This window comes from Arvicanthis niloticus, unplaced genomic scaffold, assembly GCF_011762505.2.
Source record: "Arvicanthis niloticus isolate mArvNil1 unplaced genomic scaffold, mArvNil1.pat.X pat_scaffold_618_arrow_ctg1, whole genome shotgun sequence".
NCBI classification, from domain to species: domain Eukaryota; kingdom Metazoa; phylum Chordata; class Mammalia; order Rodentia; family Muridae; genus Arvicanthis; species Arvicanthis niloticus.
Window position 1 is genome coordinate 1 of NW_023046234.1, and position 27402 is coordinate 27402.

At 38.6% G+C, this 27402-nt stretch overlaps 1 pseudogene; it reads left to right on the forward strand.

Moving 5' to 3' along the window:
• The first annotated feature begins 10658 nt into the window (after positions 1-10658).
• LOC143433956 (uncharacterized) lies at positions 10659-11939 on the forward strand (annotated as a pseudogene).
• Positions 11940-27402: the final 15463 nt, after the last annotated feature.

Sequence of the window (27402 nt, forward strand, 5' to 3'; positions counted from 1 at the left end):
AAGGTGTGACTTAGAGGCATGGCTTAGAAGTGAGACATATAAAGGTGAGAGGCAGACAGAATAGATGAGAGAATCAGACACTTTAGAGAGTACAACATAGAACAATTTGGAGTAACAGAGATTCAGACACTAGGAGTAGGAATAGACATTAGACACTCGGAAGAGAACAACAAGGAGTACCACTAGGAATTAGGAACTAGGAACTGAAGACTTGGGACTTGGACTAGGAAGAGAGACTGAAGAATAAACAGGATTGAAACACTGTCTGATCTCCATTCTTCGAGTCTGTCCTCACTCTCTCTCTTGCTGAACCCCGACCCTTGGACTGGAGCGGCAGCTTGGGCCGGGATACAGTGGCCGCCAAGCGTGGAGTGGAGAGGGCTGCAACATTTTTGGCTGCCCAAAGTGGGGCAGCTTGGGCCTCAACATTTTTTGGCATCCGAACGTGGGACTAGTGTGGTTCCCAACATTTAACTTCTTCAAGTTGATTACAGGTGTTGAGATATTACAAGAGGGGTGGGGGTGGGGGGAGAGTAAATTGATAAGCCTCTGACACTGTTTCTTCACTGAATCCAGATGGAATTCCAGGACACCAGAGGTTTGGGCAAGTCTGCTCAGCATACTTGATGAGAAGGTACACCAAGGCTGTGTATTCTGCAATATACAATTCTCAGAACAAGTTTTAGTATCAAGAAAAAAATTTTTTTTTCCTAGAGGGCTGACATTTTTTAAAAAGATGTTGGTTCTAACAACTTTTCTTTTTTCTTTTTGTTTTTTTTCCCTTTTTAAAATTGGTTGTAATATTTACATTTCAAAATTTATCCCCTTATCCCATTCCCCCCACCACCCAGGAACCCCTTATCCCATCCCCCCTCCTTGTGCTTCTTTGAGTGTGTGATTTTCCAGTTCCTATGATGCTGTTTCCATTAACATAAACTGCCTCCTAAATTTCTAAATCCTTCCCTTTGTGTTATTAAATCTCCTATTTTTTCTTTCTTTATTTTTCCCTTTTTTAAAATCTCTTTTATTTTATTTTTTAAATTGGGTATTATATTTACCTTTCAGTTTTATCCCCTTACCCCACTTCATCCCACCACCCAAAAACCTCCTATCCCATCCCCCCTCCTCATGTTTCTATGAGGCAGTGCCCACACCTACCCCACCCACCCTAATATTCCCCCCTGCCTCACTCCGTGTTCGCTTTTTATGGGACCAAGAAACTCCTCTCCCACCTATACCCTACAAGGCCATTCTCTCCTACATATACTGCTGGAGTCATGGGTCCCTCCCTATGTGCTCCCAGGCTGGTGTTTTAGACCGGGGGGGGGGGGCTCTGGTTGTTTTGTATTGTTGCTTTCCTCCTGGGGTCACAAACTCTTTCTGCCCCTTCAGTCTTCTCTCTAAGTTCTCTATTGGGAAACCCCTGATCATATCAGTGGTTGACTGTGAGCATCATCCTCTGAATGTGTTAGTCTTTGGCAGACCTCTAAGGAGACAGCTATATCATGTTCCTGACAGCATGCACTTCCAGCCATCCACATCAGTGTCTAGCTTAGGTGAGTGTACATGGGATGGATACCCAGGTGGAATGGTCTCCTGATGACCCCTCCTTCAGTTTCTGTCCCATGTTTTGTTTCCCTATTTGCTCCCTTGAGAATTTTTTTACTCGTTCTAAGTAGAACTGAGGCATCCCCTCTTGGTCTTCCTTATTCATGAGCTTCATGTGGTCTGCAGGTTGAGTCTTCACTATTCCAAGCTTTTGGGGCTAACATCTGCTTAACAGTGAGTAAATACCATGTGTGTTCTTTTGTGATTGGGTTAACTCACTCAGGATGATAATTTCTAGTTTCATTAATTTGTTTTAGTTGATTTTATATCCAGCCACTTTACTGAAGTTGTTTATCAGGTTTAGGAGTTCTCTGGCCAAAGTTTTATGGTCACTTAAGTACACTATCATATCATCTGCAAATAGTGAAATTTTGACTTCTTCCTTTCCTATTTATATCCCTTTGACTTTCTTTTGTTGTCTAATCACTCTAGCTAGGACTTCCAGTACTATATTGAAGAGGTAGGGTGAGAGTGGGCAGCCTTGCCTCGTCCCTGATCTTAGTGGGATTGCTTCAAGTTTCTCTCCATTTAGTTTGATGTTGGCTACTGGCTTGCTGTATATGGCTTTCACTATGTTTAGGTATGGACCTTGAATTCCTAATCTTTCCAAGACTTTTAACATGAAGGGATGTTGTATTTTGTCAAATGCTTTCTCAGGGTCTAGTGAGATGATCATGTGGTTTTTTTACTTTGAGTTTATTTATGTAGTGGATTACATTGATGGATTTCCAAATATTGAACCATCCCTGCATTCCTGGGATAAAGCCTACTTGATTATGATGGATGATTGCTTTGATATATTCTTAGATTCAGTTTGCGAGAATTTTATTGAGTATTTTTGTATCAATATTCATAAGAGACTGGTCTGTAGTTCTCTTTCTTTGTTGGGTCTTTGTGAGACTTAGGTATGAGCATAATTGTAGCTTCATAGAACAAATTAGGTATTGTTCCTTCTGTTTCTATTCTGTGGAATAGTTTGAAGAGAATGGATATTAGGTCTTCCTGGAAGGTCTGATAGAATTCTGTGCTGAAACCATCTGGCCAGGGACTTTTTTGGTGGGGAGATTTTTTTTTTTTATTAGATCTTTCATTTACACTTCAGATACCATCCTGTTTCCCCATTCCCCCCCCCCCTTAGAAAACCCCTATCCCCTTTTCATTTTGCATTTATACATTTTTTAAAGAAATGTTAATCATAGGCTTTATAAGTTTGGTATTGTTCAATCAGAGGTGTAACCCACTACCCAACCTAGATATATCAACTATCTTTGACTGGTGGAGATACATGAACATCTGCTTCCCTGTCTCCCTCCTCTATCTCTCTTTCATCACCTAGCTTCTTCTCTCCTTCTTCTTCTCCTCTTCTTACGCCTTTTCTTCCTCTCAGTACTCCTCCTACCTTAGCTCCTCCTACACATCACCCTTCCTGTTAAAATGAAACTTTTCTCTCAAAATACAATTAGAGCATAATTATGCCTATTTGTACCAGTGAGGCACAAGATAGTCCTAATACCCAGTCCATCCTTTTGTTGACTAACCAGCACCTCTGTCATCTATCCTAACTAAAACACTTAGTTCTGAACCTGGCTTTTTCCTTGGCTTTAGGATGAATGTCAGCTGATGACCATACACTCAGATCTTTTCTCTCAAAGTAAATAGCTATAAGTTTTCAACCCCATCAGAAATCCAGAATGACTGAGTTGACTATAATTGTGGGAAGCACAAAGCATAGCTTCTAAAACTTAGCCAATTTATAGAGACCTCTGAACACCTGGACACTCGCTCTACTTCAAAACGTTGGAGCATCTGTTCTTCAGCCTTCTGGCCCAGGATCATCTGACAGACCTTAGTGCTGCAGAATTATTAAGGGCTGATTACTCTGTCTAGGCAGATATAATCAGTCGACTATTCTGCAAGTGTGTCCTTTTCTGGACAGTAATTTGTCTGTAGAAGGAAAGTGGCAATTCTTGTCTAGTGGCTGTCTCACCACAACTGGAGTAACTCCAAGGATGCTCAATTTCTTCTTAGAATTTAACATAGGAAGCTGTCCAGAGCAGACAGGTCTCTAATGAAAATGAACATTAATACTGAAATGTTTGTCATGTCAATTCTAAGGATTTCTGATGTTTTGAAAACCAGCTATCCATGTAAGGTAATCTGGACTGTTGCCTGTTAACTCCACTCAGCTATTTCTAAATAAAACATAGAGAACACCCTTATAATAAACTCCAAGTCATGAATTTGCTATAGTCCCTTAACTCACAGGCTGACCTTCTCAAATCAGTTAAAAAAGTTAAAGAAGGACTGGGTCTAAGCTTTGTATTCCTAAGTGTGTTATACTGGTACAATGCCTATGAGAGTAACAATATTCATCTCACTCTTATATCACTAAGAAGCTCATGCCAATGAAAACCTTAAAATTTGTAAACAAAGTAAATTGGTGCCATTTAAGAATTTATATCTTCATCTTGATATTAATTATACAGATTTCTACTAATAGGTTATGGCTATGCAATAAACCCTAGCTAATCCTCTCTATTCCGACAAAACCACTACTTTTCCCTAGGGAGACAGCCCAACATTTAACACCTTAGTCCCCATGCCCAGGGAATAGGGGCGCTGACTCATCATTAGCTTCTTCAAGCTGATTATGGGCGTTGAGATATTAGAAGAGGAGTGGGGGGGGAGAGCAAGTTGACAATCCTCTGATGCTGTGTCTTCGCTGCCTCCAGATGGAATTCACGGACCTCAGAGGTTTGAGCAGGTCTGCCCAGCTTGCTTGTTGAGTTGATACACCAAGGCTGATCATTCTGCAATATACAATTCTCAAAACAAATTTTAGTATCAAGATAGTTTTTTTTTAAAGAGGGCTGACATTTTATTAAGAATGTTGGTTCTAACCGCTTTTCTATTTTTCCCCTCTTTTATTGGATATAATATTTACATTTCAAATTTTATCCCCTTACCATATTTCCCCCACCACCCAGGAACCCGTTATCCCATCCCCCCTCCTCCTGCCTCTATGAAGGTGTTACCCACCTACCCCCAGCCTCCCTCCCCACCCTCAGATTCCCCCCCCTCAGTGCTCAGCCTTCAGGGTACCAATGATCTTGTCTCCCACCTATGCCCAACAGGGCCATCCTCCCCTACATATACAGCTGGAGTCATGTGTCTCTCCCTATGTGCACCTGGGCTGGTCGTTTAGACCCTGGGGAGCTCTGGCTGGTTGGTATTCTTGCTCTCCTCACAGGGCCACCAGCCCGTATGGTTCACGGTTCCCTCAATTTACTCTCTAACTCCTCCATTGGGAACTTTGATCAGATTAATGGATAGCTGTGGGTATCTGTCTCTGGGTATGTCCGACTCTGAGAGACCTCTAAGGAGACAGCCTTATCAGGCTGCTGTCAGCTTTCCCATCCTGACATCCCTATCAGCGTCTATTTTTGGTGACTGCCTATGGAATGAATACCCAGACACAATGGTCTCCCTACAACCCCCCCTTATGATTCTGACCCACACTGTGTCTCCATATTTGCTCCCTTGGTTATTTAGTTACTCCTTCTAAGAAAGACCTAGGCATCCTCACTTGTTCTTTCTTCTTCATGAGCTTCGTGTCTTCTGGTAGTTGAATCTTTGTTGTTTCAAACTTTTGGGCTAATCTCCGCTTAGCAGTGAGTAAATACCATGTGTGTTCTTTTGTGATTGGGTTACCTCACTCAGGATGATATTTTCTAGATCCATCCATTTACCTAAGAATTTCTCGAATTCATTATTTTTAATAGCTGAGTAATATTCCATTGTGTAAATGTACCACATTTTTTGTATCCATTCCTCTGTTGAAGGGCATCTGGGTTCTTTCCAGCTTCTGGCTATTATAAATAGGGCTGCTATGAACATAGTGGAGCATATGTCTTTGTTATTTGTTGAGGCATTTTCTGGGTATATACCCAGAAGTGGTATAGCTGGGTCCTCAGGTAGTGCTATGTCCAATTTTCTGAGGAACCGCCAGACTGACTTCCAAAGTGGTTGTACCAGCTTGCAATCCCACCAACAATGCAGGAGTGTTCCTCTTTCTTCACATCCTCGCCAGCATCTACTATCACCTGAGTTTTTGATCTTAGCCATTCTAACTGGTGTGAGGTGGTATCTCAGTGTTGTTTTGATTTGCATTTCCCTGATGACTAAGGATGTTGAGCATTTCTTAAGGTGCTTCTCGGCCATTTGAGTTTCCTCAGTTGAGAATTCTTTGTTTAGCTCTGTACCCCATTTTTTAATGGGGTTATTTTGTTGTTTGGCGTCTAATTTCTTGAGTTCTTTGTAAATATTAGATATTTGCCCCCTATCAGATGTAGGATTGGTAATGATCTTTTCCCAATCTGTTGGTTGCCGTTTTGTTTTGTTGACAGTGTCCTTTGCCTTACAGAAGCTTTGCAATTTCATGAGGTCCCATTTGTCCATTCTTGATCTTAGAGCATAAGCCATTGGTGTACTGTTCAGGAACTTTTCCCCTGTGCCTAGGTATTCGAGGGTCTTCCCCAACTTCTCTTCTAATATTTTCAGTGTACCTGGCTTTATGTGAAGGTCCTTTATCCACTTGGAGTTGAGCTTTGTGCAAGGAGATAAGAATGGATTAATTTGCATTCTTCTACATGTTGACCTCCAGTTGAGCCAGCACCACTTGTTGAAAATGCTGTCCTTTTTCCACTGGATGAATTTAGCTCCCTTGTCAAATATCAAGTGACCATAGGTATGCGGGTTCATTTCTGGGTCTTCAATTCTGTTCCATTGATCGTCCTTTCTGTCTCTGTACCAATACCAAGCAGTTTTTATCACTACTGCTCTGTAGTACAGTTTGAGGTCTGGAATGGTGATTGGTGGGGAGATTTTTAATGACTGTTTCTAATTCTTTAGGGGTTACGAGACTGTTTAGATGGTTTATCTGCTCCTCGTTTAACTTTGGTACCTGGTATCTGTCTAGAAAAATGTCCATTTCATCCAGATTTTCCAGTTTTGTTGAGTATAGGCCTTTGTAGTAGGATCTGAAGATTCTTTTAATTTCCTCTGTTTCTGTTGTTATGTCTCTTTTTTCAGTCCTGATTTTATTAATTTGAATACTGTCTCTGCGCCCTTTGGTTAGTCTGGCTAAGGGTTTGTCTATCTTGTTGATTTTCTCAAAGAACCAGCTCCTGGTTTTGTTGCTATTTTATATAGTTCTTTTTGTTTCAACTTGGTTGATTTCAGCCCTGAGTTTGATTATTTCCTGTCGTCTACTCCTCTTGGGTATACTAGCTTCTTTTTGTTCTAAGGCTTTCAGGTGTGCTGTCAATTTATTAATGTACGTTCTTTCCATTTTCTTTTTGTGGGCACTTAGAGCTATGAGTTTTCCTGTTAGTACTGCTTTCATGGAGTCCCACAAGTTTTGATATGATGTGTCCTCATTTTCATTTAAATCTAAAAAGTCTTTAATTTCTTTCTTTATTTCTTCCTTGACCAAGTTATCATTGAGTAGAGCATTGTTCAGTTCCACTTGTATAGGCTTTCCATTGTTTTTGTCCAAGTCAAAGACAAGTCTTAGTCCATGGTGTTCTGATAGGGTACAAGGGATTATTTCAATCTTTTTGTATGTTGAGGCCTGTTTTGTGACCAATTATATGGTCTATTTTGAAGAAGGTACCATGAGGTCCTGAGAAGAAGGTATATTCTTTTGTTTTAGGATGAAATGTTCTATAGATGACAGTTAAGTCCAATTGGTTCATAACTTCTGTTAGTTTCATTGTGTCTCAGTTTAGTTTCTGTATCCGTGATCTGTCCATAGCTGAGAGTGGGGTGTTGAAATCTCCCACTACTATTGTGTGAGGTGCAATGTATGCGTTAAGTTTTAGTAATGTTTCTTTTATGTATGTGGGTGTCCTTGCATTTGGGGCATAGATATTCAGAATTGCAAGTTCCTCTTGGTACATTTTTCTTTGATGATTATGAAGTGTCCTTCTTCATCTTTTTTGATTACTTTAGGTTGAAAAATAATTTTATTTGATATTAGAATCGCTACTCCAGGTTGTTTCTTGGGGCCATTTGCTTGGAAGATTGTTCTCCAACTTTTTACTCTGAGGTAGTGTCTGTCTTTTTCACAAAGGTGTGTTTCCGGTATGCAGCAAAATGTTGGGTCCTGCTTATGTGTCCAGTCTGATGGTCTATGTCTTTTTATTGGGGAATTGAGTCCATTGGTATTAAGAGATATTAAGGAAAAATGAATGTTGTTTCCTGTTATTTTTGTTATTGGCAGTGGAGTTAGGTTTGTATAGCTACCTTCTTTTAGGATTGTTGGAAGATTACTTTCTTGCTTTTTCTAGGTTGTAGTTTCCCTCCTTGTGTTGGAGTTTTCGACCAATTATCCTTTGAAGTGCTGGATTTGTGGTAAGATATTGTGTAAATTTGGATTTGTCATGGAATATTTTGGTTTCTCCATCAATATTAATTGAGAGTTTTGCTGGGTATAGTAGTCTGGGCTGGCATTTGTGTTCTCTTAGGGCCTGTATGATATCAGTCCAGGATCTTCTGGCTTTTATATTCTCTGGTGAGAAATCTGGTGCAATTCTTATAGGTCTGCCGTTATATGTTACTTTGCCTTTTTCCCTTACTGCTTTTAGTATCTTGTCTTTGTTTTGTACATTTGATGTTATAATTATTATGTGACGGGAAGTATTTCTTTTTTGGTCTAGACTATTTGGGGTTCTGTAGGCTTCTTGTATATTTAAGGACATCTCTTTCTTTAGGTTAGGGAAGTTTTCCTCTATAATTTTGTTGAAGATATTTACTGGCCCTTTATGTTGGGAGTCTTCAACCTCATCTATACCTATTATCCTTAGGTTTGGTCTTCTCATTGTGTCCTGGATTTCCTGATGTTTTGGGTTAGGAGCTTTTTGCATTTTCTTTGACAGTTGTGTCAATATTTTCCATGGTGTCTTCTGCACATGAGATTCTCTCTTCTATCTCTTGTATTCTGTTGGTGATGGTTGAATCTATGACTCCTGATCTTTTGCCTAGGTTTTCTATCTCCAGGGTAGTCTCCCTTTGAGATTTCTTTATTGTTTCTACTTTAATTTTTTAAATCCTGGATAGTTTTGTGTAATTCCTTCACCTGTTTGGTTATGTTTTCTTGCATTTCTTTAAGGGCTTCTACCTGTTTACCTGTGCTCTTCTCAAATTCTTTGAGAGTGTTGTTTATGTCCTTTTTAAAGTCCTCCATCATCATTATGAGAAGTGATTTTATTTCTGAGTCTTGCTTTTCTGGTGTGTTGTGGTGTTCAGGACTTGCTATTGTAAGGGAAGTGGGTTCTGGTGATGCCAAGTAACTTTGGTTTCTGTTGTTTACATTGTTACACTTGACTTTTGCCATTTGGTTAGTTCTAGTGCTACCCTCTCTCATTGGTTCTGACTGGGGACTGTCTTTCCAGTTATCTTGCTTGTATCAGAACTCATCAGGGTCCAGATGTCTCTGGAATCCTATGATCCTGAGCTCCAGATGCTCTGAGTGCAGTGTCTCCTCTAGGAAATCTCAGGGTAAGGTGTCTTCTTGAGAGCAGACCAATTAGGTGTTTGCTGCTCTGAGTTCAGTGGTTCCTCTAGAATGTCTCAGGATAAGGTGACTACTGCTCTGGGTTCCGTGGCTTCTCTAGGATGACTCTGGGTATGGTGCCCCCTGCTCTGAGGTCTCAGGATATGGTTTCCATCAGGGTGCAGACCCACTGGGTGTCTGCCTCTCTGAGGACACTGGCCACTCTGGACTGACTCAGGATGCAGTTTTCACAGGGGTACAGACCCACTGGATGCCCGCTCTTGTCACTGGGATCCAAAGAGGGGCAGAAGGGGAGTGAAATTCCACAAGGGCAGGGTTTTGGTACCTGGGGGGTCCTTAGAGGTTTCTTCTACTCCCAGCTGTGGCTCTGGTGCGTAGGGTGGTGCACAGCTGGCCCTACCTGCCTCCCTGAGGACACTGGTCTCTCAGGGATGTCTCAGGATACAGGTTCCACAAGGGTGTAGACCCTCTCGGTGTCTGTTCCCACTACCGGGATGGATCTGGATCGGGGGGAAGGGGAGTGGAGTTTCGTGGAGGGGGGTTGGGTACCTGTGGGGAGGTACTGCGAGCTTCTTACTCCAAGCTGTGGGTCTGGTGCATAGAGCGGTGGGCCACTGGCCTTACCTGTCTCCCTGAGGGCACTGGACTTCCAGGGATGGCTCAGGATACAATCTCCCCAAAGGTGCAGACCCCGTTGGGTGTCTGCTCCCTCTACCAGGATGGATCCGGAGAGGGGCGGAAGGGCTCTTCACAATTTTCTACTTTTGTAATTTTTACCTTAGGTCTTATCATAGTATCCTTGATTTCCAGGATGTTTTGTGTCATAAATTTCTTATATGCTACCTTTTCTTTATCTAATCTATCAATTTCTTCTATTGTATTTGCTCTGTATTCACTGCTCACCCAAGGCATGACTTGCTTTTTCTGTATGTTGTATTTTGTTCCACAAGGTTTGTGCACATTTTAAAATCCTTTTTCTCATACATGTGCCATGCTTTTTACCTGAAACATTAAAAATTTTATTATATTTATTACCTTATTTTTAATATATAGTCTTATTGATACTAAATCTATTATTTACTTTTACAGTAGTATTCAATTCCAATAAAGTTATTCTAGTTCCTTCTTTTATTATTCTGTCTTTGGAATAATTACTTGCATCTATATTGGTAATTGAATTTCATACTGAGTAGATATCTTTTGTTATTACTGCATGATAGTTGTAACAAGTTTGTTTCAAGTTATCTGTTATATGGAATAATTATTGATGATATATATATATATATATATATATATATATATATATATATATATTTCATGAAATATCTCCTAACACATTATATTATATTTTTGGCATTTGTTTCTTTGGAATAAAATTACTGCAGTTCTGTGTTGTATGCTTTTGCTATGATTCTCCTCAGGTTACTGCTATTTCTTCAATTATGCATGTGTATTATTTTCAGCAAATTGTAAAATGTCAAATAATGACATGATCTCATTAATTTCAGGTCTATCTTGTGATCATACCAAGAACCTATTCACAAAGGCATTTACACAGGATTATTTTTCGAAGGAAATAACACAAAAATTTGCATGTATTGAACTTTCACCTCTACATAGATACAAATTCTGGGAATATAGAGATGCCAGTGAAGAGTGTGATATATGTGATTATGGAAATCATCTGTTTGCAAGAAAAAATGGTTTCATTCCTGAAACAGATCAGGAAGTTCCAGATACTTCTCCTGAGAGAACTGAGTCCTCAAATCTTAAGGCTCACTACAGAATTTCTACTCAAGAGACACCTTACAAATGTAATGTATGTGGGAAATTGCTTCTACAGTTTTCAAGACTTAAAGTTCACCATAGAATTCATACCAAGGACAAACCTTACAAATGTAATGAATGTGGGAAATCTTTTAACCAGTCCTCAAAACTTAAAGTACACCATAGAATCCATACCGGAGACAATCCTTACAAATGTAATGAATGTGGGAAATCTTTTAACCAGTCCTCAAAACTTAAGGTTCACTACAAACCCATACTGGAGAGAAACCTTACAAATGTAATGAATGTGGCAAATGCTTTACACAGTCTTCAAGTCTTAAAGTTCATCATAGAATCCATACTGGAAACAAACCTTACAAATGTAATGAATGTGGGAAATCTTTTATACAATCATCAACTTTTCATGTTCACCACAGAATTCATACAGGAGACAAACCTTACAAATGTTATGAATGTGGGAAATCTTTTAACAAGTCCTCAAAACTTAATGTTCACCACAGAATCCATATTGGAGACAAACCTTACAAATGTAGTAAATGTGGCAAATGTTTTACACAGTCTTCAAATCTTAAAGTTCACTATAGAATCCATACCGGAGACACACCTTACAAATGTAATGAATGTGGCAAATGTTTTACTCACTCTTCAAATCTTAGTTCATCATAGAATCCATACAGAAGACAAACCTTACAAATGTTATGAATGTGGGAAATCTTTTAAGGAGTCCTCAAAACTTAAAGTTCACCACAGAATCCATACTGGAGACAAACCTTACAAATGTTATGAATGTGGCAAATGTTTTACACAGTCTTCAGATCTTAAAGTTCACCATAGAATCCATACTGGAAACAATCCTTAAAAAGTGGATGAGTGTGGGGACACTTTTACTCAGTCTTCAAGTCTTAAAACTCACAATAGATTACATACTAGAGATAAACCATATAAATAAAACAAGTGTAGAAAATAACTTATCAGTTTTCCAACTTAAAGTTCACCAAAATATTCACACTGTAAACAAAACTTACAAATATATAAGTGTGTGAAATCATTTACAGATTCCTCAAATTTTCAAGTTCAACATAGAATCCATAATGGAGATAAACCTTAGAAATACATTGAATATGGCAAACCTTTTACACAGTTCTCAGATCTTAAAGTTCAACACCAAATCCTTCCTGGACATAAATGTTACAAATATAATGAACATGGAATATCATTTATCCCATCCTCAAATGTTCAAGTTCACTACAGAATCCATACAAGAGGTAGTCTTCTTGAATAAGAAAGTAGTCAGTTTTTTTTAACCTGGTCCTCAACTCTCCATGTGCATCAAAGAATGTATTATGGAAAGCAGCCTTTCCTATTCCAAGTGCAATGAATGTGTGAAATACTTTTCTTGTCCCCATTCCTTCAAGATCACCACAGAATATATTTTGGGGACAAGCATTACTATTTAAAGGTTGTGAATTTTTTTTCACAGAAATCATGTCCTCAAACATAGCACAACATGCATACTGGAGACAAACCTTAAAAATGTCAACTATATGGCAAATCATTTAGTTCACAAGCTCAAACTTTGGATGAAATACATCAATATAGCAGACTAACTTGATAGGTAGTTGCTTTCTGAATATTTATATAGAAACATGTTATTTAAAAAGAGAAATATTGTTGTAAGTATGTAATCAGTATTGATACCTTACTCATTATCAGACAATTCCCACAGGTTAGTCTTATACTTGGTATTAATTGGAAATATTTTCACTCAGAAATGACAAATATTCATTTTAAATTGTTTTAATAACTATAAAATATGAAAATATCTTTCACCCAGTGTTAATCTGACATCATTGATTAATGGTGATATAGAATAAATTTTCAAACTTGTATTTTAAATTGTAAGCATTTAAGCCAAAAAATATCATTGTACATTTTTATACAAACCTCTTGCATAAAGTTCTGTATAATTTAGTTTGGTAGAATACTGTGATTTGTGAGATATATACTTTGTGATGATTATTGTGGTGTTAGTCTTTAAGCTTTTATAGACTAATTTTTAACCTAAAACTAGTCTCTTCTTTCTTACATTTATTAATAAATATGTTCCAACTGTCTTTTATTAATACTGCCTTATTGGATTAGTATCTATTTTATGCTTGGATGGTATCATCCATATCTTTTATTTTATTTTTTTATTAAATGTCAATGAAGGCTTTATAAGTTTGGTAATGCTCAGTCAGAAGTGTAACCCAATACCCAACCTAGATATATAAACTATCTTTGACTGGTGGAGACATGTGAACATCTGCCTCCATGCCCCCCTCACTTTCTCTCTCTCATCACCTAGCTTCTCCTCTCCTTCATCTCCTCCTCTCCTTACTCCATCTCTTCCACTTGGAACTCGTTCTCTCTTAGCTTCTCCTACATATCACCCTTCCTGTTATAATAAAAATTTTCTCTCAAAATACAATTAGAGCATAATTAATCCTAATTGTACCAGTGAGGTACAAGATAGTCCTAATACCCAGTCCATCATTTTGTTGACTAACCAGAACCTCTGTTATCTCTCCTAACTAAAACACTTACTTTTGAACCTTGCTTTTTTCTTGGCTTTATAATGAATGTCAGCTGAAAACCATCCACTCACATCTTTTCTCTCAAAGTAAATAGCCGGGATTGGCTATGAGACTATGGGTCTTCAACCCCGTCAGAAATCCAGAATGACTGAGTTAACTGAAGTTATGGGAAGCACTAAACGTAGCTTCTAAAACTTAGCCAATTTATAGAGACCGCTGAGCACCTGAAGAGCTCCTATACTACCAAACGTTCAAGCATCAAATCTTCAGCCTTCTGGCCCAGAATCATCTGACAGACCTTAGTGATGCAGGATTATTAAGGGCTGATTACTCTGTCTAGGCAGATATAATCAGTCAACTATTCTGCATGTGTGTCCTCTTCTGGACAGTAATTTGTCTGTAGATGGAAAGAGGCAATTCTTGCTTAGTGGCTGTCACCACACAACTGGCATAACTCCAAGGTTGCCCAATTTCTTCTTAGAATCCACAACAGGAAGCTGTCAGGAGCAGACAGGTTCTAATCAGAATGGACATTAATATATAAATATTTGTAGCATCAATCCTATGGACTTCTGATGTTTTGAAAACCAACTATCCATGTAAGGTAACCTGGACTGTTGTCTGTTAACTCCTTTCAGCTATTTCTAAATAAAATATGGGAAACCTCTTAACAATAAACTCAAAGCCATAAATTTGCTATAGTCCCTTAACTCATAGGTTAACCGTCTCAAATCAGTTAAAAAACTTAAAGAAGGACTGGGTCTAGGCCTTGTATTCCTAAATGTGTTATACAGGCACATTGCCCATGAGAGTATCAATATTCATCTCACTTTTATATTAATAAGAAGCTCGTACCAATGAAAACCTTAAATTTGAAATCAAAGTAAATTTTGTACCATTTAAGAGATTATAACTTCATCTTGATAATAATTATACAGATTTCTACCAGTAGGTTATGGCTATGCAGTAAGTCCTAGCTAATCCTCCCTGTTCCAACAAAACCACTACTTTTCCCTAGAAAGACAGACCATTATTAACCACATTATTCCCCAAGGCCAGGGAATAGGGGCGCTGACTCTTCTTTAACTTCTTCAAGCTGATTACAGGCGTTGAGATATTAGAAGAGGGGTGGGGGAAAGAGTAAGTTGATAAGCCTCTGATGCTGTGTCTTCACTGAATCCAGATGGAATTCCAGGACATTGGAGGTTTGGGCAGGTCTGCTCAGTATGCTTGATGAGTAGATACACCAAGGCTGTGTATTCTGCAATATACAATTCTCAGAACAATTTTAGTATCAAGAAAAAAAAATTCCCCCTCCCCCCAAGTGGGCTGATATTTTTTTAAAAGATGTTGGTTCTAACAACTTTTCCCCCCTTTTAAAATTGTTTGTAATATTTATATTTCAGATTTTATCCCCTAACCCCACTTCCTCCCACCACCCAGAAACCTCCCATCCCATCCCCCTCCTCATGCTTCTATGAGACAGTGACTGCACCTATCCCCCCACTATCCCCTCCCCACCCTCACATTCCCCCCCACTCTGTGTTTATTTTTTTATGGGACCAAGAAACTCCTCTTCCACCTATGCCCGACAAGGCCATCCTCCCCTACATATACTACTGGAGTCTTGGGTCCCTCCCTATGTGTTCCCTGGCTGGTGGTTTAGACCCTGGGGGGCTCTGGTTGTTTGGTATTGTTGCTTTCCTCTTGGGGTCGCAAACCCTTTCTGCTCCTTCAGTCCTCTCTCTAAGTTCTCTATTGGGAACCCCCTGATCATATCAGTGGTTAACTGTGAGCATCTTCCTCTGAGTGTGTTAGTCTTTGGCAGACCTCTAAGGAGACAGCTATATCATGTTCCTCAGATTATGCACTTCCAGCCATCCACAACAGTGTTTAGCTTAGGTGGCTGTACATGGGATGAATACAGATGTGGAGTGGTCTCCTGATGGCCCCTACTTCAGTTTCTGTCCCATGTTTTGTTTCCATATTTGTTCCCTTGAACATTTTTGTTACTTGTGCTAAGTAGAACTGAGGCATCCCCTCTTGGTCTTCCTTCTTCATGAGATTCATGTGGTCTGCTGGTTGAGTCTTCGCTAATCCTAGCTTTGGGGCTAACATCTGCTTAACAGTGAGTAAATACCCTGTGTGTTCTTTTGGGATTGGGTTAACTCACTCAAGATGATAATTTCTAGATCCATCCATTTACCTAAAAATTTCTCAAATTCATTATTTTTAATAGCTGAGTAATATTCCATTGTGTAGATGTACCACATTTTTTGTATCCATTCATCTGTTGTGGGACATCTTGGTTCTTTCCAGCTTCTGGCTATTATAAATAAGGCTGCTATGAACATAGTAGAGCATATGTCTTTATTATATGTTGGAGCATCTTCTGGGTATATGCTCAGGAGTGCTATCGCTGGATCCTCAGGTAATGCTATGTCCAGCTTTCTGAGGAACCGCAAGACTGATTTCCAGAGTGGTTGTACCATCTTGCAATCCTACCAACAATGCAGGAGTGTTCCTCTTTCTCTGCATCCTCACCAGCAACTATTATCACCTGAGTTTTTGATCTTATCCATTCTGATTGGTGTGAAGTGGTATCTCAGTGTTGTTTTGATTTGCATTTCCCTGATGACTAAGGATGTGGAGCATTTCTTAAGGTGTTTCTCAGCCATTCGAGTTTCCTCTGTTGAGAATTCTTTGTTTAGCTTTGTACCCCATTTTTTAATAGGGTTATATGGTTGTCTGGAGTATAATTTCTTGAGTTCTTTGTATATCTTGGATATTAGCCCTCTATCGGATGTAGGATTGGTTAGGATCTTTTCCCAATCTGTTGGTTGCCGATTTGTCTTATTGACAATGTCCTTTGCCTTACAGAAGCTTTGCAATTTTATGAGGTCCCATTTGTCAATTCTTGATCTTAGAGCATAAGCCATTGGTGTTCTGTTCAGGAACTTTTCCCCTGTGCCTAGGTATTCAAGGGTCTTTCCCACCTTCTCTTCTATTAGTTTCAGTGTATCTGGTTATAAGTGAAGGTCTTTTATCCACTTGGATTTGAGCTTTGTACAAGGAGATATGAATGGATCGATTTGCATCCTTTTACATGTTGACGTCCAGTTGAACCAACACCATTTGCTGAAAATGCTGTCTGTTTTCCACTGGATGGTTTTAGCTCCTTTGTCAAAGATCAAGTGACCATAGGTATGTGGGCTCATTTCTGGATCTTCAGTTCTATTCCATTGATCTTCATGCCTGTCTCTGTACCAATACCATGCAGTTTTTATTACTATTGCCCTGTAGTATAGGTTGAGGTCAGGGATGGTGATTCCCCCAGAAGTTCTTTTGTTGTTGAGAATAGTTCTCGTTATCCTGGGTTTTTTGTTGTTCCAAATAAATTTGCAAATTTCTCTTTCTCTCTCTATGAAGAATTGATTTTGGAATTTTGATGGGGATTGCATTGAATCTATAGATTGCTTTTGGCAAGATGGCCATTTTTACTATATTAATCCTGCCAATCCAGGAGCATGGGAGATCTTTCCATCTTCTGAGATCTTCTTCAATTTCTTTCTTCAGAGACTTGACATTCTTGTCATACAGATCTTTCACTTGCTTTGTTAGATTCACTCCAAGATATTTTATATTATTTGTAACTATTGTGAAGGGTGTCATTTCCATAATTTCTTTCTCAGCCTGTTTATCTTTTGAGTATAGGAAGGCTACTGATTTGTTTGAGTTGATTTTATATCCAGCCACATTGTTAAAGTTGATTATCAGGTTTAGGAGTTCTCTGGTGGAAGTTTTAGGGTCACTTAAGTATAGTATCATATCATCTGCAAATAGTGAAATTTTGACTTCTTCCTTTCCTATTTGTATCCCTTTGACTTCCTTTTGTTGTCTAATTGCTCTAGCTAGGACTTCCAGTACTATATTGAAGAGGTAGGGTGAGAGTGGGCAGCCTTGTCTAGTCCCTGATCTTAGTGGGATTGCTTCAAGTTTCTCTCCATTTAGTTGGATGTTGGCTACTGGCTTGCTGTATATTGCTTTTTACTATGTTTAGGTATGGACATTAGATTCCTAACCTTTCCAAGACTTTTAACATGAAGGGATGTTGAATTTTGTCAAATGCTTTCTCAGCATCTAGTGAGATGATCATGTGGTTTTTTTTCTTTGAGTTTATTTATGTAGTGGATTATATTGATGGATTTCCGAATATTGAACCATCCCTGCATTCCTGGGATAAAGCCTACTTGATCATGATGGATAATTGCTTTGATGTGTTGATGGATTTGGTTTGCGAGAATTTTCTTGAGTATTTTTGCATCGATATTCATAAGAGAGATTGGTCTGTAGTTCTTCTTTATTGGGTCTTTGTGAGGCTTAGGTATGAGTGTAATTGTAGCTTCATAGAATGAATTGGGTATTGTTCCTTTTGTTTCTATTCTGTGGAATAGTTTGAAGAGAATTGGTATTGGGTCTTCCTGGAAGGTCTGATAGAATTCTGCACTAAACCCATCTGGTCCCGGACTTTTTTTGGTGGGGAGGTTTTTAATGATTGCTTCTATTTCTTTAGGGGTTATGTGACTGTTTAGATGGTTTATCTGCTCCTTGTTTAACTTTGGTACCTGGTATCTATCTAGAAAATTGTCCATTTCATCCAGATTTTCCAATTTTGTTGAGTATAGGCCTTTGTAGTAGGATCTTATGATTTTTTTTAATTTCCTCTGTTTCTGTTGTTATGTCTTCCTTTTCAGTTCTGATTTTATTAATTTGAGTACTGTCTCTGCGCCCTTTGGTTAGTCTGGCTAAGGGTTTGTCTATCTTGTTGATTTTCTCAAAGAACCAGCTCCTAGTTTTGTTGCTATTTTGTATAGTTCTTTTTGTTTCAACTTGGTTGATTTCAGCCCTGAGTTTGATTATTTCCTGTCATCTACTCCTCTTGGGTATACTAGCTTCTTTTTGTTCTAATTCTTTCAGGTGTGCTGTCAATTTATTAATGTACATTCTTTCCATTTTCTTTTTGTGGGCACTTAGAGCTATGAGTTTTCCTGTTAGTACTGCTTTCATGGAGTCCCACAAGTTTTGATATGATGTGTCCTCATTTTCATTTAAATCTAAAAAGTCTTTAATTTCTTTATTTATTTCTTCCTTGACCAAGTTACCATTGAGTAGAGCATTGTTCAGTTTCCATGTGTATGTGGGCTTTTCGTTGTTTTTGTCCAAGTCAAAGACAAGTCTTAGTCCATGGTGTTCTGATAGTGTACAAGGAATTATTTCAATCTTTTTGTATGTTGAGGCCTGTTTTGTGACCAATTATATGGTCTATTTTGGAGAAGGTACCATGAGGTGCTGAGAAAAAGGTATATTCTTTTGTTTTAGGATGGAATGTTTTATAGATGTAAGTTAAGTCCAATTGATTCATAACTTCTGTTAGTTTCATTGTGTCATGGTTTAGATTCTGTTTCCATGATCTGTCCATAGCTGAGAGTGGGGTGTTGAAATCTCCCACTACTATTGTGTGAGGTGCAATGTATGCTTTAAGCTTTAGTAAAGTTTCTTTTATGTATGTGGGTGCCCTTGCATTTGGAGCATAGATGTTCAGAATTGCAAGTTCCTCTTGGTTCACTTTTCCTTTGATGAATATGAAGTGTCCTTCTTTATCTCTTTTGATTACTTTTAGTTGAAAAACTAGTTTATTTGATACTAGAATTGCTCCTCCAGCTTGTTTCTTGGGGCCATTTGCTTGGAGAATTGTTTTCCAACCTTTTACTCTGAGGTAGTGTCTGTCTTTTTCACAAAGGTATGTTTCCGGTATGCAGCAAAATGTTGGGTCCTGCTTATGTGTCCAGTCTGATGATCTATGTCTTTTTATTGGGGAATTGAGTCCATTGATATTAAGAGATATTAAGGAAAAATGAATGTTGTTTCCTGTTATTTTTGTTATTGGCAGTGGAGTTAGGTTTCTATAGCTACCTTCTTTTAGGATTGTTGGAAGATTACTTTCTTGCTTTTTCTAGGTTGTAGTTTCCCTCCTTGTTTTGGAGTTTTCGACCAATTATCCTTTGAAGTGCTGGATTTGTGGTAAGATATTGTGTAAATTTGGATTTGTCATGGAATATTTTGGTTTCTCCATCAATATTGATTGAGAGTTTTGCTGGGTATAGTAGTCTGGGCTGGCATTTGTATTCTCTTAGGGCCTGTATGATATCAGTCCAGGAACGTCTGGCTTTTATAGTCTCTTGTGAGAAGTCTGGTGTAATTCTTATAGGTCTGCCTTTATTTGTTACTTTGCCATTTTTTCTTACTGCTTTTAGTATCTCGTCTTTGTTTTGCACATTTCATGTTATGATTATTATGTGATGAGAGGTATTTCTTTTCTGGTCTAGTCTATTTGGAGTTCTGTAGGCTTCTTGTATATTTATGGACATCTCTTTCTTTAGGTTAGGGAAGTTTTCCTCTATAATTTTGTTGAAGATATTTACTGGCCCTTTATGTTGGGAGTCTTCAACCTCATCTATACCTATTATCCTTAGGTTTGGTCTTCTCATTGTGTCCTGGATTTCCTGATGTTTTGGGTTAGGAGCTTTTTTCATTTTGCATTTTCTTTGCCAGTTTTGTCAATGTTTTCCATGGTGTCTTCTGCACATGAGATTCTCTCTTCTATCTCTAGTATTCTGTTGGTAATGCTTGCATCTATGACCTCTGGTCTTTTTCTTAGGGTTTCTATCTCCAGAGTAGTCTTTTTTTTGAGATTTCTTTATTGCTTCTACTTCCATTTTTAGATCCTGGACAGTTTTAATTCCTTCATCTGTTTGGTTATGTTTTCTTGCATTTCTTAAAGGGCTTCTACCTGTTTACCTGTGTTCTCCTCAAATTCTTTTTTTTAATTAGATATTTTATTTACACTTCAGATGGCATCCCCTATTCCCATTCTCCCCCCCCCCCCCTTAGGAAACCCCTATTCCATGCCCCCTTTTCCTTTTTGCATTTATACATTTTTTAAAAAAAATGTTAATCATAGGCTTTATAAGTTTGGAATTGTTCAATCAGAGGTGTAACCCACTGACTGACCTAGATATAACAACTATCTTTGACTGGTGGAGATACATGAATATCTGCCTCCCTGTCTCCCCTCTCTTTCTCTCTTTCATCACCTAGCTTCTCCTCTCCTTCTTCTTCTCCTCTTCTTACTCCTTTTCTTCCTCTCAGTACTCCTCCTACCTTAGCTCCTCCTACACATCACTCTTCCTGTTAAAATGAAACTTTTCTCTCAAAATACAATTAGAGCATAATTATGCCAATTTGTACCAGTGAGGTACAGTATAGTCCTAATACCCAGTCCATCCTTTTGTTGACTAACCAGCTCCTCTGTCATCTATTCTAACTAGAACATTTAGTTCTGAACCTGGCTTTAGGATGAATGTCACCTGACGACCATCCACTCAAATCTTTTCTCTTAAGGTCAATAGCTATATGTTTTCAACCCCATCAGAAATCCAGAATGACTGAGTTAACTATAAATGTGGGAAGCACAAATCGTAGTTTCTAAAACTTAGCTAATTTATAGAGACCTCTGACCACCTGGACACTCGCTCTACTTCAAAACGTTGGAGCATCTGTTCTTCTGCCTTCTGGCCCAGGATCATCTGACAGACCTTAGTGCTGCAGAATTATTAAGGGCTGATTACTCTGTCTAGGCAGATATAATCAGTCGACTATTCTGCAAGTGTGTCCTTTTCTGGACAGTAATTTGTCTGTAGATGGGAAGAGGCAATTCTTGTCTAGTGGCTGTCTCACCACAACTGGAGTAACTTCAAAGATGTTCAATTTCTTCTTAGATTTCAATATAGGAAGCTGCCCGGAGCAGACAGGTCTCTAATCAAAATGAACATTAATACTCAAATGTTTGTCATGTCAATTCTAAGGATTTCTGATGTTTTGAAAACCAGCTATCCATGTAAGGTAATCTGGACTGTTGTCTGATAACTCCACTCAGCTATTTCTAAATAAAACATAGAGAACACCCTTATAATAAACTCCAAGTCATGAATTTGCTATAGTCCCTTAACTCACAGGCTGACCATCTCAAATCAGTTAAAAAAAAGTTAAAGAAGGACTGGGTCTAAGCTTTGTATTCCTAAATGTGTTATACTGGTACAATGCCTATGAGAGTAACAATATTCGTCTCACTCTTATATCACTAAGAAGCTCATGCCAATAAAAACCTTAAAATTTGTAAACAAAGTAAATTGGTGCTATTTAAGAATTTATATCTTCATCTTGATATTAATTATACAGATTTCTACTAATAGGTTATGGCTATGCAATAAGCCCTAGCTAATCCTCTCTATTCCCACAAAACCACTACTTTTCCCCAGAGAGACAGCCCAACATTTACCACCTTAGTCCCCAAGCCCAGGGAATAGAGGCGCTGACTTTTCATTAGCTTCTTCAAGCTGATTATGGGCGTTGAGATATTAGAAGAGGAGTGGGGGGGGTGGAGAGCAAATTGACAATCCTCTGATGCTGTGTCTTCGCTGCCTCCAGATGGAATTCACAGACCTCAGAGGTTTGAGCAGGTCTGCCCAGCTTGCTTGTTGAGTAGATATACCAAGGCTGATCATTCTGCAATATATAATTCTCAAAACAAATTTTAGTATCAAGATAGTTTTTTTTTTTTAAAGAGGGCTGACATTTTATTAAGAATGTTGGTTCTACCCGCTTTTCTATTTTTTCCCCTCTTTTATTGGATATAATATTTACATTTCAAATTTTATCCCCTTACCATATTTCCCCCACCACCCAGGAACCCCTTATCCCATCCCCCTCCTCCTGCTTCTATGAAGGTGTTTATCCACCTATCCCCAGCCCCCCTTCCCACCCTCAGATTCCACCTCCCTCAGTGCTCAGCCTTTAGGGCACCATTGACGTTGTCTCCCACCTATGCCCAACAAGGCCATCCTCCCCTACATATACTGCTGGAGTCATGTGTCTCTCTATATGTGCTCCTAGGCTGGTGGTTTAGACCCTGGGGAGCTCTGGCTGGTTGGTATTGTTGCTCTCCTCATGGGGCCACCAGCCCTTAAGGTTCCTTCAATTTACTCTCTAACTCCTCCATTGGGAACCTTTGATCAGATTAATGGATAGCTGTGGGTGTCTGTCTCTGGGTATGTCCGACTCTGGGAGACCTCTAAGGAGACAGCCTTATCAGGCTGCTGTCAGCTTTCCCATTCTGACATCCCTATCAGAGTCTATTTTTGGTGACTGCCCATGGAATGAATACCCAGATGGAATGGTCTCCTTACAACCCCCCCCTTCAGATTCTGACCCACACTTTGTGTCCATATTTGCTACCTTGGGTATTTAGTTACTCCTTCTAAGAAAGACCTAGGCATCCTCACTTGTTCTTTCTTCTTCATGAGCTTCTTGTCGTCTGGTAGTTGAATCTTTGTTGTTTCAAATTTTTGGGCTAATCTCCGCTTATCAGTGAGTAAATACCATGTGTGTTCTTTTGTGTTTGGGTTACCTCACTCAGGATGATATTTTCTAGTTCCATCCATTTACCTAAGAATTTCTCCAATTCATTATTTTTAATAGCTGAGTAATATTCCATTGTGTAAATGTACCACATTTTTTGTATCCATCCCTCTGTTGAAGGGCATCTGGGTTCTTTCCAGCTTCTGGCTATTATAAATAAGGCTGCTATGAACATAGTGGAGCATATGTCTTTGTTATTTGTTGGGGCATTTTCTGGGTATATGCCCAGAAGTGGTATAGCTGGGTCCTCAGATAGTGCTATGTCCAATTTTCTGAGGAACCGCCAGACTGACTTCCAAAGTGGTTGTACCAGCTTGCAACCCCACCAACAATGCAGGAGTGTTCCTATTTCTTCACATCCTCTCCAGCATCTACTATCACCTGAGATTTTGATCTTAGCCATTCTGACTGGTGTGAGGTGGTATCTCAGTGTTGTTTTGATTTGCATTTCCCTGATGACTAAGGATGTTGAGCATTTCTTAAGGTGCTTCTCGGCCATTCGAGTTTCCTCAGTTGAGAATTCTTTGTTTAGCTCTGTACCCCATTTTTTAATGGAGTTATTTTGTTGTTTGGCATCTAATTTCTTGAGTTCTTTGTAAATATTCGATATTAGCCCCCTATCAGATGAAGGATTGGTAATGATCTTTTCCCAATCTGTTGGTTGCCGTTTTGTCTTGTTGACAGTGTCCTTTGCCTTACAGAAGCTTTGCAATTTCATGAGGTCCCATTTGTCGATTCTTGATCTTAGAGCATAAGCCATTGGTGTTCTGTTCAGGAACTTTTCCCTTGTGCCTAGGTATTCGAGGGTCTTCCCCAACTTCTCTTCTAATAGTTTCAGTGTATCTGGCTTAATGTGAAGTTCCTTTATCCACTTGGAGTTGAGCTTTGTGCAAGGGGATAAGAATAGATTAATTTGCATTCTTCTACATGTTGACCTCCAGTTGAGCCAGCACCACTTGTTGAAAATGCTGTCCTTTTTCCACTGGATGGATTTATCTCCCTTGTCAAAGATCAAGTGTCCATAGGTGTGCGGGTTCATTTCTGGCTCTTCAATTCTATTCCATTGATCGTCCTGTCTGTCTCTGTACCAATACCAAGCAGTTTTTATCACTACTGCTCTGTAGTACAGTTTGAGGTCCGGAATGGTGATTCCCCCAGAGGTTCTTTTATTGTTGAGAATAGTTCTCGCTATCCTAGTTTTTTTGTTTTTCCAAATGATTTTGTAAATTGCTCTTTCTATCTGTATGAAGAATTGATTTGGAATTTTGATGGGTATTGCGTTGAATCTATAGATTGCTTTTGGCAGGATAGCCATTTTTACTATATTAATCCTGCCATTCCAGGAGCATGGGAGATCTTTCCATCTTCTGAGATCTTCTTCAATTTCTTTCTTCAGAGACTTGAAGTTCTTGTCATACAGATCTTTCACTTGCTTTGTTAGATTCACTCCAAGATAATTTATTGTATTCGTGGCTATTGTGAAGGGTGTCATTTCCCTGATTTCTTTCTCTGCCTGTTTATCCTTTGAATAGAGGAAGGCTACTGATTTGTTTGAGTTGATTTTATATCCAGCCACATTGTTAAAATTGATTATCAGGTTTAGGAGTTTTCTGGTGGAAGTTTTAGGTTCACTTAAGTATAGTATCATATCATCTGCAAATAGTGAAATTTTGACTTCTTCCTTTCCTATCTGTATCCCTTTGACTTCCTTTTGTTGTCTAATTGCTCTAGCTAAGACTTCCAGTACTATATTGAATAGGTAAGGTGAGAGTGGGCAGCCTTGCCTAGTCCCTGATCTTAGTGGGATTGCTTCAAGTTTCTCTCCATTTAGTTTGATGTTGGCTACTGGCTTGCTGTATATTGCTTTTACTATGTTTAGGTATGGGCCTTGAATTTCTGATCTTTCCAAGACTTTTAACATGAAGGGATGTTGAATTTTGTCAAATGCTTTCTCAGGATCTAGTGAGATGACCATGTGGTTTTTCTCTTTGAGTTTATTTATGTTGTGGGTTACATTGATGGATTTCAGAATATTGAACCATCCCTGCATTCCTGGGATAAAGCCTACTTGATCTTGATGGATAATTGTTTTGATGTGTTGTTGGATTCGGTTTTCGAGAATTTTATTGAGTATTTTTGCATCAATATTCATAAGAGAGATTGGTCTGTAGTTCTCTTTCTTTGTTGGGTCTTTCTGTGGTTTAGGTATGAGTGTAATGGTAGCTTCATAGAATGAATTGGGTAGTGTTCCTTCTGTTTCTATTCGATGGAATAGCTTGAAGAGGATTGGTATTACGTCTTCCTTGAACGTCTGGAAGAATTCTGCACTGAAACCATCTGGCCCCGGACATTTTTTGGTGGGAAGATTTTTAATGACTGTGTCTATTTCTTTAGGCGTTATCAGACTGTTTAGATGGTTTATCTGTTCCTTGTTTAACTTTGGTATCTGGTATCTATCTAGAAAATTGTCCATTTCCTCCAGATTTTCCAATTTTGTTGAGTATAGGTCTTTGTAGTAGGATCTGATAATTTTTTAAATTTCATCTGTTTCTGTTGTTATGTCTCCCTTTTCAGTTTTGATTTTATTAATTTGAATGCTGTCTCTGCACCCCTTGGTTAGTCTGGCTAAGGGTTTGTCTATCTTGTTGATTTTCTCAAAGAACCAGCTCCTGGATTTGTTGATATTTTGTATAGTTTTTTTTGTTTCGACTTGGTTGATTTCAGCCCTGAGTTTGATTATTTCCTGCCGTCTACTCCTCTTGGGTATACTAGCTTCTTTTTGTTCTAAGGCTTTCAGGTTTGCTGTCAAGTTGTTAATGTATGCTCTTTCCACTTTCTTTTTGTGAGCACTTAGAGCTATGATTTTTCCTCTTAGTACTGCTTTCAATGAGTCCCACATGTGATGTGTCCTCATTTTCATTTAAATCTAAAAGGTCTTTAATTTCTTACTTGACCAAGTTATCATTGAGTAGAGCATTGTTCAGTTGCCAAGTGTATGTTGGCTTTCTGTTGTTTTTGTCCATGTCAAAGACAAGTCTTAGTCCATGGTGGTCTGATAAGGTACTAGGGATTATTTCAATCTTTTTGTATCTGTTGAGGCCTGTTTTGTGACCAATTATATGGTCTATTTTGGAGAAGGTACCATGAGGTGCTGAGAAGAAGGTATATTCTTTTGTTTTAGGATAAAATGTTCTATAGATGTCAGTTAAGTCCAATTGGTTCATAACTTCTGTTAGTTTCATTGTGTCTTGGTTTAGTTTCTGTTTCCATGATCTGTCCATAGCTGAGAGTGGGGTGTTGAAATCTCCCACTATTATTGTGTAGGGTGCAATGTATGCTTTAAGTTTTAGTAAAGTGTCTTTTATGAATGTGGGTGCCCTTACATTTGGGGCATAGATGTTGAGAATTGAGAGTTCTCTTGGTACATTTTTCCTTTGATGAATATGAAGTGTCCTTCTTTATCTTTTTTGATTACTTCTGGTTGAAAACTGATTTTATTTGATATTAGAATCGCTACTCCAGCTTGTTTCTTGGGACCATTTGCTTGGAAGATTGTTTTCCAACCTTTTACTCTGAGGTAGTGTCTGTCCTTTCCACAGAGGTGCGTTTCCTGAATGCAGCAAAATGTTGGGTCCTGTTTACGTTTCCAGTCTGATAGTCTATGTCTTTTTACTGGAGAATTGAGTCCATTGATATTAAGAGATATTAAGGAAAAATGAATGTTGTTTCCTGTTATTTTTGTTATTGGCAGTGGAGATATGTTTGTGTAGCTACCTTCTTTTACGGTTTTTGGAAGATTACTTTCTTGCTTTTTCTAGGTTGTAGTTTCCCTCCTTGTGATGGAGTTTTCCACCAATTATCCTTTGAAGTGCTGGATTTGTGTTGAGATACTGTGTAAATTTGGATTTGTCATGGAATATTTTGGGTTCTCCATCAATAATGATTGACAGTTTTGCTGGGTATAGTAGTCTGGGCTGGCATTTGTGTTCTCTTAGGGTCTGTATGATAGCGGTCCAGGATCTTCTGGCTTTTATGGTCTCTGGTGAGAAGTCTGGTGTAATTCTTATAGGTCTGCCTTTGTATGTTACTTTGCCTTTTTTTCTTGCTGCTTTTAGTATTTTTTTCTTTGTTTTGTATATTTGATGTTTTGACTATTATGTGGCAGGAAGTATTTCTTTTCTGGTCTAAACTATTTGGAGTTCTGTAGGCTTCTTGTATATTTATGGACAGCTCTTTCTTTAGGTTAGGGAAGTTTTCCTCTATAATTTTGTTGAGGATATTTACTGGTCCTTTAAGTTGGGAGTCTTCCCCCTCATC